This window comes from Apium graveolens, chromosome 9 (assembly GCF_009905375.1).
Source record: "Apium graveolens cultivar Ventura chromosome 9, ASM990537v1, whole genome shotgun sequence".
NCBI classification, from domain to species: domain Eukaryota; kingdom Viridiplantae; phylum Streptophyta; class Magnoliopsida; order Apiales; family Apiaceae; genus Apium; species Apium graveolens.
The window spans coordinates 144,085,820-144,092,210 of NC_133655.1; positions in this window are offsets into that span (position 1 = coordinate 144,085,820).

The window sequence follows — 6,391 nt, forward strand, 5'->3', positions numbered from 1 at the left end:
AGGATGTCTGTTCTCATAGACATTTGTGTGGTGACACTATAGCTAGTATGTAGGCGCTTATTATGGAATAAGTTCACTGAACATGACTCGCCCAGCTGAACAACTGATGGAGTTCACTCACGTGTCAGCAGTTGTTCGCTTAGTGATAGTTGTACAAGTATCCTTAGACTTGAGGTCATCATAGTCATCTTGTGTACACTGAACTATGCTTTGGTTTAGTTCTTAGTCTCCAGGGACAATTATTAGGGCTCTTCTGGGTATAGGAATTTGTACACGAAGATAGTGTATGATCAATAAAGGATCTACCCCTTCCAGTGAAGGAAGCGAATGTTCAAGGCTGATCCACTTATGCTAGTTCAGGAATCTCTGGCCAGAGTAAATGAAGTTAGAAAGGAGTTTCTAATTTGCATAGAACTACGCATAATAGATGGTAAGCAAGTGATTGAATTAGATAGGCTTGACACGAGATCCATGCCTTGTATTTAATCGGGACATTGTAGGGTAGAAGGAGTTTATTGTACGGTAACTATTCACTGACAGGTTCTTGGTATTCTAAGCAGTGAATTCATATTATCCGGATAGTCGCGATATGTTGAGAAGCATCACTCACGATGTAGAATAAATGTGATTAATTAATTAATCATATTTAATAAATTAGAGAATTTATATAAATAATGATAAAATAGTTTTATTATTATTTATTTCTACTACCGGCTTAATATTGAACCTACAGGGTCACACCATAAAAAGAGAATGATTTTATGGTGGAGGAATTAATTAATAATGGCTAATAATTATTTATTTGTGAAATAAATAATTAATTGGAAAATTTAATAATTGATTAAATGAGATTTAATTGATTATAAATTAATTAAGAAAAGTTCTTAATATTATTAATTAAGGATTTAATTTTTGGAAATTAAATCAAGAGAGAGAATTAATTCTAAAGTGTTTAGAAAAAGGATTAATAATTAAAAGGTGTTTTAATTATTAATGAGAATAATAAATGGGATAATAATAATAATATTTATGGGAAAATTTCAGCTGAAAATTTTGCCTATAAATACACTATTATAGACCTTATTTTATTCGAACCCGAGAAACCCAAAAGTTTCAGAAAACCAAATTCTCTCCACCTTCTCCTCCTCCTAAAAGTCGTTTTCTTGGTGGATACCGGTGGAGTGCTTCACACTTGAGGAGCAACTGCTAAGGATCTCTGATCGTTGTCTCCGATTAATATTTAAAAGGTTAGATTCGATCCCTCGAATTTTTATTCACGATTTATATGCTTTTATTTGGATTTTGTATGTGTAAAAGTGTTTTTCCACGCCCCGCTGCGATTAAAAATCCAACAATGGTATCAGAGCCTAGGTTGTATGCATATAGATCTGTGGTAAAAATTTCAGAATTTTATGTGCTTGTATGCATATGGATTAATTTTGTCTGATGAGAAATCGTTTCTCAGAATAATTTTGAGTGTTGATCTGGGTTCTACAAGTGTTGTAGATCGTCTGGGTATTTTTTTCATAATTTTAGGATGTATAGATTTTTTATTATGAATTTTTGAAGTTGTTGCAATTAAAATTCGTAATTAAATAATCATATATATATATATAAATTGTAAGTTTGTATATGTATATTGTCTGCAATGTATCTGCTGTTGTGTCTGTTGAATGCACGGAAAGAGAGACACAGATCAGGTGAGACAAGGAACAACAGTCTGACAGCACGGCAATCGAAAAACGGCGACTGACGTAAACAGGCGAAGGACCGCGCGTCGACCACGCGCGCGTGGGGCTCACGCGCTGGCGTGCCACGCGCGGCGCGTGGAAGACACACGCTGGTGACGTCATGCTGACATCATCAGATGATGTCATGCTGACGTCAGCACAGGGGTCAGGGGTGCGTGAGGCGCGTGGGCGCGTGGGCGCGCGTGGGGGAGGTCTGACACGCGCCTGACAGCGCGTGTGCGCGTGGCGGCGCGTGGGACACCTTCTCGGGGCACGTGAGGGCGCGTGGCAGCTCAGAATTGGGCAATTTTGGTGCCGTTGGATTCGTATTTTCGAGACGCTTCTAATGGTATATTATATGATATTTTATGAAATTATTTCGAACTGTTTATAGCTAACAGAAGTGTTTTTAAGCTGTTTTTTATCGTTTAAATTGCTTTTAAATGCTTCATGTGATACATAGAGATGTATATTGCTTAGAACAATGTGCTAGATGATATAACATGCCTACCTTGATGTTTATTCATGTTTATATATGTGATATATGCTTAGTTTATCATGCGATGATAGATTTAGGTGAACTTGAATGAACATAAGGCGTTTGTTAGACAACTTAGTATAGTGAAATTGTTTCATAACCTTAAGAATAATATTATGAATACAATCATGAGATTCTTGTGTTTATGAAACACGTAATTGAATATGAATTTTCGATATGAGAGAAAGGATGATTCTGTCAACAACAGATTTCTATCTGTAAGAAAGGGTTATTAAGTGATGCCTCTTGACAATGCTCCACCCGATCTGGGAATCGTCTGATTATTGATTATTGATTTGAAATATTTAATTTAAAAGGAAGAATCTCTTTATAATATGATTATGATTGTAACGTAATATAATCCCTCTAAAATTAAATAATATCAAGTAGTAATTGGCCAATGATACAACGGGCTTGTGTCGGTCATAGCCTTCCAACATGATAGAAAAGTAGTTCTTATTTTTGAATCATTGTCGGTTCGTGCTACAGCCGAGGGCTTTGATTTCGAAATAAGAAATACTTGTCTGTTACATAGAGATGTGTACATTGAATAAGAATCTAAAGGTCGGTACGTGCTACAGCCGTGGGCCTTTGGGGACTGATTCAACTGTACGGAATGTTGGGTTTGACTTGACTTAGAATATTGAGTTTGTCGTGCTACAGCCGAGACTCAATTATTCAAGAGGCTAAAGTTTGATTAGGGAATAACATGAGATGTAATTGACAAGAGTTGTCTGCCTATTGAACATTGCATGGCGGTTCGTGCTACAGCCGGGGTCGTGTAATGGAATGTAGGATCCCTATTCCCACTAGCATTATGAATGCTTAATTTTTCACGTAGGGGGTTGAATAAATTAGGAAAACTAGTGGGAGCCACTTATGAATAAAGACCCGATTCATATAGTGTTTTGAAATGAAATCGAATATTTGCTAAGTGTTGTTATGTGTTTATCATTTACAGATTTACTTTGTACGTTATGTCTTTTGCACTATCACTCAGGAGCATACTGGATGCTCACAAATTGACTGGTCCTAATTATGCTGACTGGCTTCGAAACTTAAGAATTGTTCTCAGGATTGAGAAGCTGGAATACGTGATTGACTCACCTAAGCCTACTGAACCTGCTAGCGATGCACATAATGATGAACATGTTGTGTATCATAAGTGGATAGATGATGCAAATGTTGCTCAATGCATCATGCTAGCTTCCATGAACATTGAGCTACAGAAGCAACATGAGCATATGGATGCTCACACTATCCTCATGCATCTACAAGAGTTGTATGATGTGGCGGGGAGGACAGCTCGATATGAGATATCGAAGGAGTTGTTCGGTTGTAGGATGTCTGAGGGATCATCTGTGAATGACCATGTACTTAAGATGATCAATTTGATTGAACGTCTTGGACAACTTGGTTTTGCCATGGATGGGGAGCTGAGCCAAGACTTGGTCTTGCAATCGCTTCCGAGTTCATTCTCGCAGTTTGTTGTGAACTTTCACATGAATAAGTTGGATGTCAGCCTGCCTGAACTCCACAACATGTTGAAGACTGCGGAATCGAATTTTTCCCCTAAGAAGAGTTCTGTTCTTCTAATTGGTGAAGGTTCCAATCCTAAGAAAAGGAAGAGGAACTCTTCCAAGAAGAAGAAAGTAGGTGAGAAAACGCCGGTTCCACCAAAAGCTGAAGACCCCAAGAGCAAAGTTGTTTGCTTTCACTGTAACAAGGTGGGGCACTGGAAGAGGAACTGCAAGGTTTACCTTGCAGAATTGAAGAAGAAGGGCAGTGAGACTACCGCTTCTGATTCAGGTATGTTCATCATAAAAGTGAATATGTTATTTCTACTTGGGTATTCGATACCGCCTGTGGTTCTCATATCTGCAATTGTTGCAGGGACCAAGGAGAAGTAGGACTCTTGAGGAAGAGGAAGTGATTCTACTGATGGGAAATGGAGCAAGAGTTGCTGCTGAAGATGTAGAATCATTTCATTTACATATGCCTATGGGCAAGACTATTGTTTGAAATAATTGTTATTTTGTTCCCTCGATTGTGAGGAATATTATACCCAAGTTAGACTTGGATGGATTTTCATTTATTATTGAGAATAATGAATGTTCTATTCTTAGAGATAATATTCTTTATGGACGTGGTGCTTTAAATAATGGTTTGTATGTATGTGACATAATTTATTTCAGATTGAACAAACTAATAAAAGAAAAGGGATGATGAAAATCTCACTTTATAGTGGCACTGCAGTCTCCATTTAGTGGACATGGAGAGAGGGCTGCAAATTTGCTAGGAATGGTACACACAGATGTATGTGGACCAATGTCTACGCAAGCCATGGGTGGATTTTCATACTTCATTACTTTCATAGATGTTAGATCTGGATTCGGATATGTGTTTGATGAAACACAAGTCTGAGGCCTTTGAAAAGTTCAAAGAATATAAGTATGAAGTGGAGAAACAACCAAACATAGTATTATAACTCTTCGATTAGATCGAGATGGTGAATACTTGAACGGAGAGTTTCTAGATTATCTCAAAGTAAATGGTATAGTCTCCCAGTGGACTCCTCCAGATTAGTATCTGAAAGGAGAAATCGAACTTTGTTAGACATAGTTCGGTCCATGATGAGCTATGCAAATCTTCCAGTATTCCTATGGGGTTATGCATTGGAAACCTCAGCATATTTACTGAATAAGGTGCTTTCCAAAATCTGTTCCTCAAACTTCATATGAGATATGGAAAGAAAGGAAACCGAGTCTTAAACACGTTAAGATTTGGGGATGTCCAGCTTATGTCAAGTAAGTTGACCCAGATAAGCTGGAATATCGATCCGTAAAATGTAGTTTTGTGGGATATCCTAAAGAGACTTTAGGGTATTACTTTTGCACCGATCATCGGGTGTTTGTCTCCAGACATGCTACCTTCTTGGAAAAGGAGTTTATCCTTGAAGGAAACAGTGGGAGAAAAATTGAACTTGATGAAGTTCAAGAAGCACAAACTACTACGGATCAAGTGGAAACACCTGTTCTGACTGAACAATCTTTTATGGAACAGCCCATTCACAGATCAGGGAGAGTGTCTCGCCAACCTGAGAGGTAATATGGCCTTGTCATTGAGAATGACAATGAGTTGTCGATCATTGATGACGACGACCCTGTGACCTATAATGAGGCTATGAGTAGTGTTGACTCAGAGAAATGGCAAAGTGCCATGAAATCCAGAATGGAATCTATGTATACGGTATACAAAAGATAGATTATAACAGATGGCCAGGTGGAGACCTTTAAGGCCAGGCTTTTGGGAAAAGGATTTAAACAAAGGCAATGGATTGACTTTGATGAAACCTTTTACCTGTAGCCCTGTAAAAATCAGTTCGGATTTTACTTGCGATTAATGTGGTTTAAAGCAAGCTTCTCGTAGATGGAACATCCGTTTTGATGAGACAATCAAAGAGTTTGATTTTATCAAAAACGTGGATGAACCATGCGTCTACAAAAGGGTTAGTGGAAGCGCGGTAACATTTCTTATATTGTATTGAATTAGAGTTGACACACATAACAACATAGCAGACCCACTCATAAAGCTACTTTTTGAAAGTCACTTTGATCGTCATAAAGATGAGATGGGTATTAGATACCAGAGTGATTGGCTTTAGTACAAGTGGGAGATTAAAAGGAATATGTCCTAAGTCCAATCATGTATTAGGATTTAGGAATAACTTTTATGTAATCTGTTTTGATTTCATTGATATTAATAAAGACTTGTTTTGTTTTTATTACGGGCTTTATCTATTTAAGTGTTTAAATAAGATATACCATAGTTTAGAGTAAAGCTTTTTATGGATTATGATGAGATCATAATAGTGAGACCTAAAAAGATGATAACTCTAAACTTAAATAGTTCCTGGTCATAGGATTACTAACTGGTAATTAATAATCCGTAAAGATCGGTACATACTATGCTTGCTTCATTATGAAGGATGTCTGTTCTCATAGACATTTGTGTGGTGACACTATAGCTAGTATGTAGGTGCTTATTATGGAATAAGTTCACTGAACATGACTCGCCCAGCTGAACAACTGATGGAGTTCACTCACGTGTCAGCAGTTGTTCG